General features: G+C 45.0%; 1 protein-coding gene across 1 annotated transcript in view; it reads right to left on the bottom strand.

Annotated features, from left to right (window-relative positions):
- Positions 1–6,207: 6,207 nt before the first annotated feature.
- The window catches only part of pdcd7 (programmed cell death 7), a 180,995-nt gene continuing 174,584 nt past the window's right edge, over positions 6,208–12,618 (bottom strand). Inside the window, exon 6 of the mRNA XM_079339995.1 lies at positions 6,208–6,217. The gene's annotated coding sequence lies outside the window, so the exon portion shown is untranslated. The remainder of the gene's footprint in view (positions 6,218–12,618) is intronic.

The raw sequence follows: 12,618 nt of genomic DNA, 5'->3' as shown, positions 1-12,618 counted from the left end.
ATTTTAGCGCATAACACTTGCTGGTAGATTATGCAATGGTAGTTCAAGAAGTCTGTGAATGCATCGTCCTGCCTGCACTTTGCAATAAATCCATTCACACGTCCAACCATTGCAGGTGCTCCATCTGTGGTGATAGACACCAATTTGTACACTGGGAGCTGAGTTTTCTCGATAAAGTTGTTAAACGTCTGAAAAATGTCCTCTCCTCGCGTCTGTTCCTTCATGGGAAGTGCTGTCAATAGCTCCTCTTTTGCAGTGAGATCACTAAACACCATACGAATGAAAATGCACATCTGGGCTGTGTCACTCACATCTGTAGATTCGTCCAACTGCAGGGAGAAACATTCACAATCTCCGATGTCCTTCCACATTTGCTGGGTTAAATCCTCAGCCATGGCTTCACAGCGCTGTGTAACTGTGTGTCTTGACAGCTGCAGAGCTTTAATTGAAGATAATATCTCTGCCTTATTTTTAAAGTCTCGGAACAATGCTGCTTCAACGACGGCTTCTTTTACCATCGCTCCGTCTTGGAAGGACTTACTGTTTTTTACGATGAGGTGACTCACCCGGAACGATGCTTCGGTGGCGGCTTTTGCTTTTGGAGTTTGTTGAGTGAAAAATGACTGCTGTCCGGACAACTGGGATTTTAGTTCCTCCACTTTTCTCTTTCTCAGCTGGCTTTTCGGCGGAAAGTCGATGTCGTATTTTCCATGAAGAGTCCGAAAATGCCGCTCCACATTTCCCTTCTTTGGTAGTGCGACGGCCGCCTGGCAGATGAGGCAAACGCACTTCGAAAATGACATTGTGAAAAAAAAGTCCACCTCCCATTCCGTATGAAAGTGATATGTTTTTGCCTTCTTACTTGGTCCAACTTTCTCACTCATTTTTGTCAGCATATGTTTGAGCAAGGGCTTCCAATCTGAGGCAATTCGCTAACTAGCTTACAAGCTTTGCTGCGCTCGTGCTGTCGTTTGCGCATGAGCGTGTCAATCAAAAGACGGGGTGTTTGATAGGCTGCGGTGACCTAGTTGTCATCTGAATGGTTGCCCTGTAATGTCAATCAAAAGATGGGATGTTTGATAGGCTGACAAATATTTTTTGAAGGTCACGCTGCGATCGACCATTACCGCCTCCGCAATCGACCAGTAGATCGCGATCGACGTAATGAGCACCCCTGGTCTAGCAGATGGAGGAGAGATGGTACTCTAACTCTATTTAAGACTATCCAGCATAGAGCCTCGGAAACCTGGTTAAATATGGACGGGCTGCTTTTACACCCAAATGTGAGACGCACGGCAAAGTACAACTTGGATTTCCATTTTAAGCCAAAGAGATGCGACTGTGAGGGGTGAATTGGAACTATTTTAAAGGCATCTTTGATGTCGGCTTTGGATAGCTGCGCACCCTGGCCTGCAAGTTTAATCAGCTTAATGGCGTTGTCTACGGTGGAGTAATGGAGAGAAAAAGGTTCGGCTGGAATGAGACTGTTTATGCTGGGCAGATATTTTCGTTGGAATTGTTGCAAATGGGTTTTTTGTTGAACATGAGCACCTTGCGGCCATGGCGGTCTCTGCTTTCCGACGATGAGGTGCCTGGGTTGAAATGAGCTTTTGACGGGGCATTGAACTCATGAGGAATGAAAGGCACTTGGGGGCAGAGGGAAGCTGAATGCCCTATTTGTCCGCACGTCCCACAAGATTCTGATTCCTGTCCCAAAAGTTCTGTGTCGAGGACTGACCAATTCAGGCATGTGTTTGATTGAGAAATGAGAAGGGCTGCTTTACTGGGAAAACTTTTATGGTACTGATAAAATATATTTCCCCCGTACCTCAAGTTGAGGTCTCCAATTAAAGTGAAATAATTGTCCAGTTCTTGTCTGCGCTCGGGAAACACGGAGCAAATTACCTCCCTGTAGATGCTGAAGGCAACTATGAATTCGCCAATTGACAAATCTTTTGCCTGTCTGGGGTCTGCAGATTTGAATACGGTTGTAAGATCTTCTCCCGACATGACCTTGCTTTCGCACTGGGCAGACGGAAGAATGATGCTGATTAAATTAATCTTTGCCTTGTAGGATTTTTAACCTTAAGCGGGGAGAGATGTTGGCCCCGAAAGGGGTGTATGGCCTACCTATCGGTGGAGCAGGAACAGCGGAAGCCAGAGTGTATTGAGGCTGGTTTAAGCTGTTTATGATGGGAGCCAGAGCCTGCTGAATCGGCTCCGAATTCGGTGCTTGGGATGATGGGAGCTGGAAGGCTAGCGATGCTGAAGTTGAGGCCGTATTAACATTTTCCAGTGAGAGCAGGCGATGGTTTATGAATTGCAGTGATGAGGCCAGGGATTGTAAGGTGGAAGAAATTGAATTCTCGGGAGTCGGAGATGCTGAAGCAGGAAACACAACATGAGTAGTGGAGGCGGGTGCAGTCTTACGTTTTGCAGGTGGTTGATCTGAATGCTTCATTTTCATTCAGATAAGATCTTCCCCCGAGCTTGAGATGAGACAGTGATGTCCGTGGGTACTCTCCAGAGGGGGGTGTCGGAGACGATTTCGTGTGCTAACTCATTTAACTGAGAAAGCTCCAGACCCGGAGCCAGATTGATTCCGTGAGCTCTGAGCATCTCCGTGATCCCTGTTTCGGAATCCTGACATCTGGCAGCAATTTGGGTGCTGCGCCGAGCTGTTTGAGGAGATTGGGCTGAATCGAGCGCTACTCTGAACTCTTGGTCAGAGCTTGAGTCTGACATGATAAGAAGAGAAGACAACCCGATGAACACTAGAAAAGAAAGCTTTAAATTTGCCATTAACGAATCGCTTGATGCGCACAAAGCCAGCTTGAAAGAACTAGGGAAGAAACATAATCATATTTAAAAGGAGAGCTGAACGATGATAGGCTGAAAATGAAGGAGGAACCCTGCGCCATTGGTTAGATGCTGTCCGGTGACAGACAGCTGCGGACGGCCCAAACTGACAGCTCGAGAATGACAGCGGAAATGAGATAGCGTGAAAAAGGGTGACTGAGAAACCTGATTGTGGATCACTTAAAGTCTTCCTTAATGAACTTTCGCGAAGCTTCATTTGTGGTGGATCTAGCTGACATCGTGGTGGGCTGCTACAGATACAACTATGTATTGGAAACACTGAATATTCAACAACATCAGAAGTCCTGCACTTACACCATACACCACTACATATTCTAAGTCATTTGTGTTTGTACATAGCTTATCCGGGGCCGGGTCGTGGGGGCAGCCGTCTAAGCAGAGACACCCAGACTTCCCTCACCCCAGACACCTCCTCCAGCTCTTCCGGTGGGACCCCGAGGCGTTCCCAAAACAGCAGAGAGACATAGTCTCTCCAGCGCGTCCTGGGTCTACCCCAAGGCCTTCTCCCGGAGGGACATGCCCGGAACACCTCCCTAGGGAGGCGTCCAGGGGGCATCCAGTCCAGATGCCCGAACCACCTCAACTGACTCCTCTCGATGTGAAGGAGTAACGGCTCTACTCCGAGCTCCTCCCTGGTGACCGAGCTCCTCACCCTATCTCTAAGGGTGCGCCCAGCCACCCTACGGCTGGGCGCACCTCACAAATCCTCACAAATCCACCATTAACATCAATAATCTCAAACCTCTTCCCAAAGCTCAACCACATCCTACAGTAAATCAGTCTCCACTCACAATCAACATGGCCCTCCTCAATGTCCGCTCTCTGCTGAACAAGTCTTTTATTATGAATGAACTGATTTTAGATAGAAAACTTGATTGTTTGTTTTTAACTGAAACTTGGCTGGGTGCGGATGCACCTGCTGTTCTCACCGAGGCCTCTCCACCTAATTTTAACTGCTTTTATTCTACAAGGTGTGGTAAAAGGGGAGGTGGCACAGCTTCTATAAGCACAAACACTCTCGCCACCAAACCTATTTTATTTGAGCAATACACCACCTTTGAATATCACGCAATTGTTTTTAGCAACCCTCCGATTTTATGTGTCACCTTTTATCGTCCACCTAAAAGGTGTAGTCTTTTTATTCAGGAATTTTCAGAATTCTTAGCAATTTTACACAGTTCTTTTAACATGATTATTTTAACCGGTGATTTTAACCTTCATGTAGACAACCCACTAGACCCTCTGTCTAATGAGTTTTTAAATATTCTTAATTTCATGGATTTTACCCAACACGTCACACAGCCGACTCACAACAGAGGGCACACCCTGGACCTGGTCATCACATATGGCCTGTCCACCGGGGTGTCCTCTGTTGTTGACCTGGCTGTGTCGGACCACTACTGCGTGTTTTTTAACATCACTGGTTTTATTCAGCGGGAGACCTCTGTGAGAACTATAACGAAACGTCATCTAACCCCTGAAGTGGCTGCAAATTTTAAAGAGGTTTTAGAAAAATGTCCACCTACTGTTTTACCTGCCCCCTGCGATCTTATTATTGATGATTTTAACAGCAGACTACGGTCGGCCATCAACACAGTTGCCCCACTTCAAACAAAAATCATCAGTAATAAACCAATACCTCCCTGGAGAAATGAAGAACTTAAGAAACTGAAACGTAATTGTAGGGTCGCAGAGAGAAGATGGAGAAAAAACAAAATTACAATAAACCATCAAATGTATGCCGAACAGCAAAAAATATACAATAAAGCAATAAGAAACTCACGCAATAATTATTTCTCAAACCTTATCAATAACCATAAAAATAACACCAAAATTCTCTTCTCAACAATAGACAATCTACTCAATCCAGATTTTAACAAACCTCATTTTAACGCCACTGACTCCCTTTGTGAGGAGTTTGCAGACCACTTCATGGGGAAGATAGACACTATCAGATGTAACATTTTATCCTCCCAAAGTAATATGGTTTTAAGCACATCTGGGTGTCTGTCTTCACCGGAGGAAACACTGAACAGTTTTGTCCTGGTTAATGCTGAGACCCTTGATAAAGTTTTCTCCTCAGTGAGGCCCACCACATGTCTTTTAGATCCAATCCCAACCTCATTTTTTAAATTATTTTATGGATCCTTGAGAGAAGAGCTTTTAAACATGATGAATTGCTCTCTTCAGACGGGGGTCTTTCCTGCTGCCTTTAAAAGGGCAGTGGTGAGGCCCCTGCTGAAGAAGAGCAATTTAGATTTTAATGATTTTAATAATTTTAGACCAGTATCTAACTTACCATTTTTAAGCAAAATTTTAGAAAAACTTGTTCTTATTCAGTTGAATGATTTTATTAACTCACATAATGTCCTGGAGAAATTTCAGTCTGGTTTTAGGGTAAACCACAGCACCGAGACGGCCCTTTTAAAGATTTTAAATGATTTTAGATTAAATTATGACTCACAGAAGCCGACAGTGTTGATCCTACTGGATCTGAGCGCCGCCTTCAACACAGTAGATCACACTGTCCTTTTAACCCGTTTGCAGCACATCGGCCTGTCCGGTGCTGTTCACAAATGGTTTACCTCCTATCTCACAGACAGGACATTCATGGTAAGTCTAGATACTTGCTCCTCTAAGGTCCATAGAGTCACATGTGGTGTGCCCCAGGGTTCGATTTTAGGCCCAGTGCTTTTTAACTTGTTTATGCTACCTCTAGGCGGTGCCATCAGGAGACATGGAGTCAGCTTTCACAGCTACGCAGATGATACACAGTTGTACATCTCCATGTCTCCTGATGACACAAGGCCAATGGATGCACTTTTTAACTGCATTTTAGACATCAAATCCTGGATGGCAGATAACTTTCTCCAGCTTAACCGGGACAAAACTGAAGTTTTAGTCCTCGGTCCTGAGGCTCAGAGAGAGAAACTTTTACCCAAATTACAGGCACTATCTTTTAATCCATCCACACAGGTGAAAAACCTGGGGGTGATTTTAGACTCTGAGCTGACTTTTATTCCACACATCAAGAACATCACCAAAATAGGTTTTTATCATTTAAAGAACATAGCCAGAGTCCGCCCCATTCTCTCTCGGGCCAACACGGAGACGCTAATGCATGCTTTTATCACCAGTCGTATCGACTATTGTAACGCCCTGCTCTCTGGTCTTCCTAAAAAGAATATTTCATGCCTACAACTCCTACAAAATTCAGCAGCTCGTGTCCTGACGAAGACCAGAGGGCGGGCTCACATTACTCCGGTTTTAGAATCACTGCATTGGCTCCCCGTGTCTTTCAGGATCGATTTTAAGGTTCTTTTAATGGTTTTTAAGTGTATTAATGGTCTTGGGCCTTCTTATCTGTCAGAATTGCTTTTACCATATGAGCCTTCGCGGTCCCTGCGCTCCTCCGGCAGAGGTCTTTTAGTCATCCCAAAAGTCAGGACACACACCCACGGCGAGGCGTCCTTCAGTTTTTACGGCCCTCGCCTCTGGAACAGCCTGCCGGAGGACCTCAGGGCCGCAGAGAACGCTCATATTTTTAAGAGCAGGCTCAAGACCCACCTTTTTAGTCTAGCTTTTAAATAATATTTATTCATTTTATCTGTTATGATTTTAGCATTTTATGTTTACTTATATCTTACCATCATTCTATTGGTTTTAGCTTTATTCAGTTTATTGTTTGGCCTCATTTTAAAAGTTTTATGTATTTTACGTCTCTTGCCAGTGTTTCCTCCGAGGGAGCCCTCTGTGTCGGGAGCGGTGGAGGGCTGTGGCTGCCTGGGCGCCGTCCTGCGGTGTCTGGGTGGAGGTCAGGGGTCCCGGCCCCGCCTCCCCTGGGCACCCTGTGATGGTGCCCCTGATGGCCGCGGCCGATCTGCCGCTCTCGATGCAGACGGCTCCTCTTTGGCGTTTACTTACCTGGTTCATCCGTACTCAGCCTTCTGTCCATATCATTGATGCTGGTGTGTGTGCATGTGTGTGTATGGGTTTAGGTCTGCGTGTGTGTTGGAGCGTGGGGTGACTGTGAGTATGACTGTGAGTGTGATACTGTCTGTATGCGTGGGGGATGGGGGGAGGGTGGGAATGATTTTAATGTGATTTTAATGTGATGTTAACATGTAAAGCACTTTGTGCTACTTTTAAAAGTATGAAAAGCGCTTTATAAATAAAGTTTGATTTGATTTGATTTGATTTGATACGGAGGAAGCCCATTTCGGCCGCTTGTATCTGAGATCTTGTTCTTTCGGTCATGACCCAAATCTCATGACCATAGGTGAGGGTAGGAACGAAGATCGACCGGTAAATCGAGAGCTTCGCCTTTCGGCTTAGCTCCTTCTTCACCACGACGGACCGATACAGCGACCGCATGACTGCAGATGCCGCACCGATCCGTCTGTCAATCTCACGCTCCATCTTCCCCCCACTCGTGAACAAGACCCCGAGATACTTAAACTCCTCCACCTGGGGCAAGGACTCCCCACCGACCTGAAGAGAGCAAACCACCTTTTTCCGGTCGAGAACCATGGCCTCAGATTTAGAGGTGCTAATCCTCATCCCAGCCGCCTCACACTCGGTAGCGAACCACCCCAGTGCGCGCTGAAGGTCCGGGTTCGATGGAGCCAACAAGACCACTTCATCTACAAAAAGCAGAGACAAGATCCTGTGGTCCCCGAACCGGACCCCCTCTGGCCCCTGGCTGCACCTAGAAATTCTGTCCATAAAAGTAATGAACAGAACTGGTGACAAAGGGCAGCCCTGCCGGAGACCAACGCGCACCGGGAACAGGTCTGACTTACTGCCGGCAATGCGAACCATACTCCTGCTCCGGTCGTACAAGGACCGCACCGCCCTTAGCAAAGGGCCCCGAACCCCATACTCCCGGAGCACCCCCCACAGGGCGCCGCGAGGGACACGGTCGAATGCCTTCTCTAGATCCACAAAGCACATGTGGACTGGTTGGGCAAACTCCCATGAACCCTCGAGCACCCGCTGGGGAGTGTAGAGCTGGTCCAGTGTTCCACGGCCAGGACGAAAACCGCATTGTTCCTCTTGAATCCGAGGTTCAACAAACAGCCGGATCCTCCTCTCCAGAACCCTGGAATAGATTTTCCCAGGGAGGCTGAGGAGTGTGATTCCCCGGTAATTGGAACACACCCTCCGGTCCCCCTTCTTGAAAAGAGGGACCACCACCCCGTTCTGCCAGTCCAGAGGCACTGTCCCCAACCTCCACGCGATGTTACAGAGACGGGTCAACCATGACAGCCCCTGCACATCCAGAGACTTAAGATACTCAGGGCGAATCTCATCCACCCCCGGAGCCTTGCCACCAAGGAGCTTGCCAACTACCTCGGTGACTTTGGCTTGGGTGATGGACGAGTCTGCCTCTGAGAACTCAGCCTCTGCTTCCTCGGTGGAAGACGTGACGGTGGGATTGAGGAGATCCTCGAAGTATTCCTTCCACCGTCCAACTACATCCCCAGTTGAGGTCAGCAGCTCCCCACCTCCACTGTAAACAGTGTTGGTGAAGCACTGCTTCCCCCTCCTGAGGCGACGGACGGTTTGCCAGAATTTCCTCGAGGCCGACCGAAAGTCCTCCTCCATGGCCTCCCCGAACTCCTCCCAGGCTCGAGTTTTTGACTCCATGACCGCCCGGGCTGCGGAACGCCTGGCCTGCCGGTACCCGTCAGCTGCCTCAGGAGTCCTATGCGCTAGCAACACCCAATAGGACTCCTTCTTCAGCTTGACGGCCTCCCTTACTTCCGGTGTCCACCACCGGGTTTGGGGATTGCAGCCACGACAGGCACCAGAGACCCTGCGACCAGTCTAAATTATTTCTTTACTAACCCAACCAATTTCCCCCTGGGATTAATAAAGTGTTTCTGATTCTGAAATGGGGGAACAGTGGGGTGCTTTTTGTGTGAAGTACATTTCAATCAGGAGAGACAAGTGATATTAAGAATGAATTTATTACAGTGAAAAAGTGATTGACAGAATGAGATTTGACAGAATGTTTTGGCGCTTGGACTCTATGGGTGGAAGATCGATTTAGTGATGAAGTCCTGCTCGTCATTAGGATAGATCCCCCCATGGAGTCCAGACCCTGGTGGTGGAGGACTGATGATTTGATGAGACCGAGTTGGAGAAGAATTGATGGGAGTTGACTCTGCTTCTGAAGATGGCGGTGATGGGGAGGTGGAGGGGCGCACGAAGCCAGCTTGAAAGAACTAGGGAAGAAAAAGGATCATATTTAAAAGGAGAGCTGAACGATGATAGGCCGAAAACGAAGGAGGAACGCTGCGCCATTGGTTAGATGAGGTCCGGTGACAGAACAGCTAATTAACCCACGGACGGCCCAAACTGACAGCTCGAAAATGACAGCGTGAAAAGAGTGACTGAGAAACCTGATTGTGGATCACTTAAAGTCTTCCTTACTGAACTTTCGCTAAGCTTCATTTAAATTGAATTGTTTAAAATATATATTTTTTTAAATACATAAACATACCTTTTTATATCTGGAAGACAAGGCAATGTGGAGGCCATTCTCTTTTCGTTGATTCCACCACATAGCATGGACAGTAAGCATGTCAGTTTTCATTGTAAATAACAATACATATAACAATGAAATGATGCAAAATACTAATGAGTACATTTGCCGGCTAGCAGGGGGTAGAAGCTTACAAACTGGACTTGGTCATATACTTTGTGGTCAGGGCACATCTGGAGAGAAAACTATTCACTTGCTCCACTTCTTTCCCAAGAGTGGTCATAGCACCCTCCTGGTTCCTTGCATTCCACAGAATCTACAGGAAGCAGGGAGTTGTTTACAATGTGGACAAAATGGCAATATTGATGCATACCTCAAGGTCAACAACGACAGACAACAGCAGATAGGGGGCTTAAAATTTGGGGCACTAAACATTGTTGGCTTTATCATACTGTACTCTGAATTGCAAAAGTCAAGTAGCTAAAAGCTTTACCTCACATTTTGTATTGTGAGCTTTCGCAAGCATCACGGACAAGCAATGTCTCATTTTTTAAGAGGCCGAAGATGAGTCAGGGCCTGCCAAGAATTTAGCACTCTGGAACTCTTTTTGGAGAAACATAGGAGAGGTGAAGATTTCTCCTCTATGCATATTCAGACCTTTTGTAAAAAAAAAAGTTAAAAAAAATTCAAGTCTATGGAAAATAGAGTCCGCACTCAGACGTTCCAGTCATAGGAACATTCCTCAGACCTTCTTTTCACATGAAAAGTCACAGGGTGATAAATATTCCTGGGAGCATTATGTAGTATGCAGGCTATTTTTTATCTGTTTTCACACATTCTTCTGTCCAGCAACTAGTATTTATCATTCTGATGTGCTTACTTTGGTAAACTTTTTCCAGGAACATCCCACTGACCCCCTCCTTACTGTCAATCTGAATTTATTTGAGGGATGAACACATTTTAATGGTACTAGGAGTTAATAATCAATCAATCAATCCTTATTTGTATAGCGTCAATTCATAACAGGTGTTATCTCGAGACACTTTACAAAAAACAGGTAAAGGACCTTACTTATGGCTATTACAAGAGCCCAACTTAATCTGTCATAGCTTGGCAAGAAAAAACTTCCCTTTAACAGGCAGAAATCTTTAGCAGACCCGGGCTCATGACAGAACAGCCAACTGCGCTGGGCTTGAAATGGGATGGGGGAGATGGGATAAGATGCAGAAAGAATGGTAAGATAAGATAGAATGGGGGGGGGGGGGGGGGGGGGGTGTTTGGGCAGGCCATCCTCATCAACAGTCCCGAGAAACCTAAGAGATCTCAGGAGCTCTCAGAAAAAGGAGAGGTTAGTAACTTCAATATAAAGATAGTGACAAGCAGTAATAAGATATGAAAGTAGAGATAAGAGTTCCTGGTGCCAGTTCACCCGGTAGTCTAGGTCTATAGCAGCAGAACTATGAGCTCGTCTATACCTAAGCCAGCCCTAACTATAAGATTTATCAAAAAGAAAAGTCTATTCTTAAAAGTACCTAGTGTGTTTGCCTCCCGGACCCCGACTGGTATAAATAAAACTGGAGTGAGTTTTGAGCCTACAAATCAACTATGAAAAAGAACTTATTGTAACCATTTATGATTTATTTAGCAACTAGGACTAGTTTTTACTCCTATTATAAATAATGGGTTTTACCTAGGGTTTGTATGGTTTTGGTTGTCTGACATTTTTTGAGTGCTAATAACATAATAACATCTCTACTTCTCACCACATGACATAGAAGTTTTCACATCACTGACCACCAAACGGCAGCAAGTTGACACTGCATACGAAAAACCTGAGGTGCGCGACATGAGGATTGCATTCGAAATAAGCATTTTTAATACCTTCATGGGTTTTTTTTAGCATATAAGCCAATGTCACAAACAGGAAGCAGTTTGTTAAGGAGCTTAATATAGGTGTAGAGTCACCAAACATCATACACATGATCCCAGTAGAAAAATTAAACTAGTCATGTGGGTAGAGAAAGTGGGCGTGGCTAAATGACTCAGTGGTGCCCTTTGAATTTTGAAAAATGGCCTCCCCTTACATGCACACATTTTTTATGCACATTAAGAATGTCAGGAGCTACATAAAATCCCCTTGCACCCATAGTCATAACCAAACAGGAAGTCTGTTATATTTTTTTAAAGCAAGAAAAATGGCTCAGGTTACCTAGTTAAACTAACTCTGACAAAAGCATTTATCCGATCATCGTAAAGTCAGTGTCAGTGTGTCCTACACATGTTGAAGATCTGTCGTTGTGCTCCGCACCCCATTTTCACCTTTCTGAAAGGCCTCCCCATAGAGGTTTTCTTCTCTGACATGCATGAAAAAAAATGTGTACGTTAACCATGTCCGGACCTACAAAAAGTCCTCTTGCACCCATACTGAAAACCCAACAGGAAGTCCACCATATTGTTTTTGAATGGCTCAAATTTGCTATTTAAAAAAACTCATGATATGTTGAAGATCTCCCATTGTGTTCTGTACGTTATTTCGTCCAAGGGTGTGGTCATATGGACACGTTGTTCGTCACAAAGAGGAAGTAGTTTGTTAAGGGGCTTACTACAGTCAGACGTTTGTCAAACATCTCACATATGATTCCAGAAAAAAAAATACTTACCATGTTGGTATAATAACTGGGAGTGGCTAAACGACTCATTGGCGCCCCCTTAAATTTAAAAAAAAAAAGCCTCCCCATAGAGGTTTTTTTGTCCTACATGCAGGACAATTTTTATGCACATTAAGCATATCAGAACCGACATGAAATTCTCTTACACTCATAATCATAACCAAACAGGAAGTCTACCATTTTTTTTTTGAATGGCTCAAACTCGCGTTTCGCAGGTTAGCTATTGTTGGGGTTTTCGGGAGTGAATACCTGACCAACAATTAAGTTGGGTTTTATAATGTAAAATTTAGTTGTCAAATTAACATTAATAATTAACTTTATTTAATTATTAATATTAATCAATAATTGTTATTAAACTGAGTTTAATAAACCTCGAAGCACCACCTTGAAATCAGGGAACAACCAAAATATTACAAATATAAGTCTCAAAATTACTTAATTACATACCAATATCATTAATAATTAATAATCTGTATTAAATTGAAGGTGTGAAATCTGAACACAAAGCCCTTTTACCCAGCCTGTGTTACAATGCAAATACACAGTAATCACAAACAACTGCTCTTTAAGGCGAGACAC

Source organism: Symphodus melops (genome assembly GCF_947650265.1).
Source record: "Symphodus melops genome assembly, chromosome: 3".
NCBI classification, from domain to species: Eukaryota; Metazoa; Chordata; class Actinopteri; order Labriformes; family Labridae; genus Symphodus; species Symphodus melops.
The sequence above is the reverse complement of the archived record's forward strand: the minus strand, read 5'-3'. Positions and strand labels throughout refer to the sequence as shown.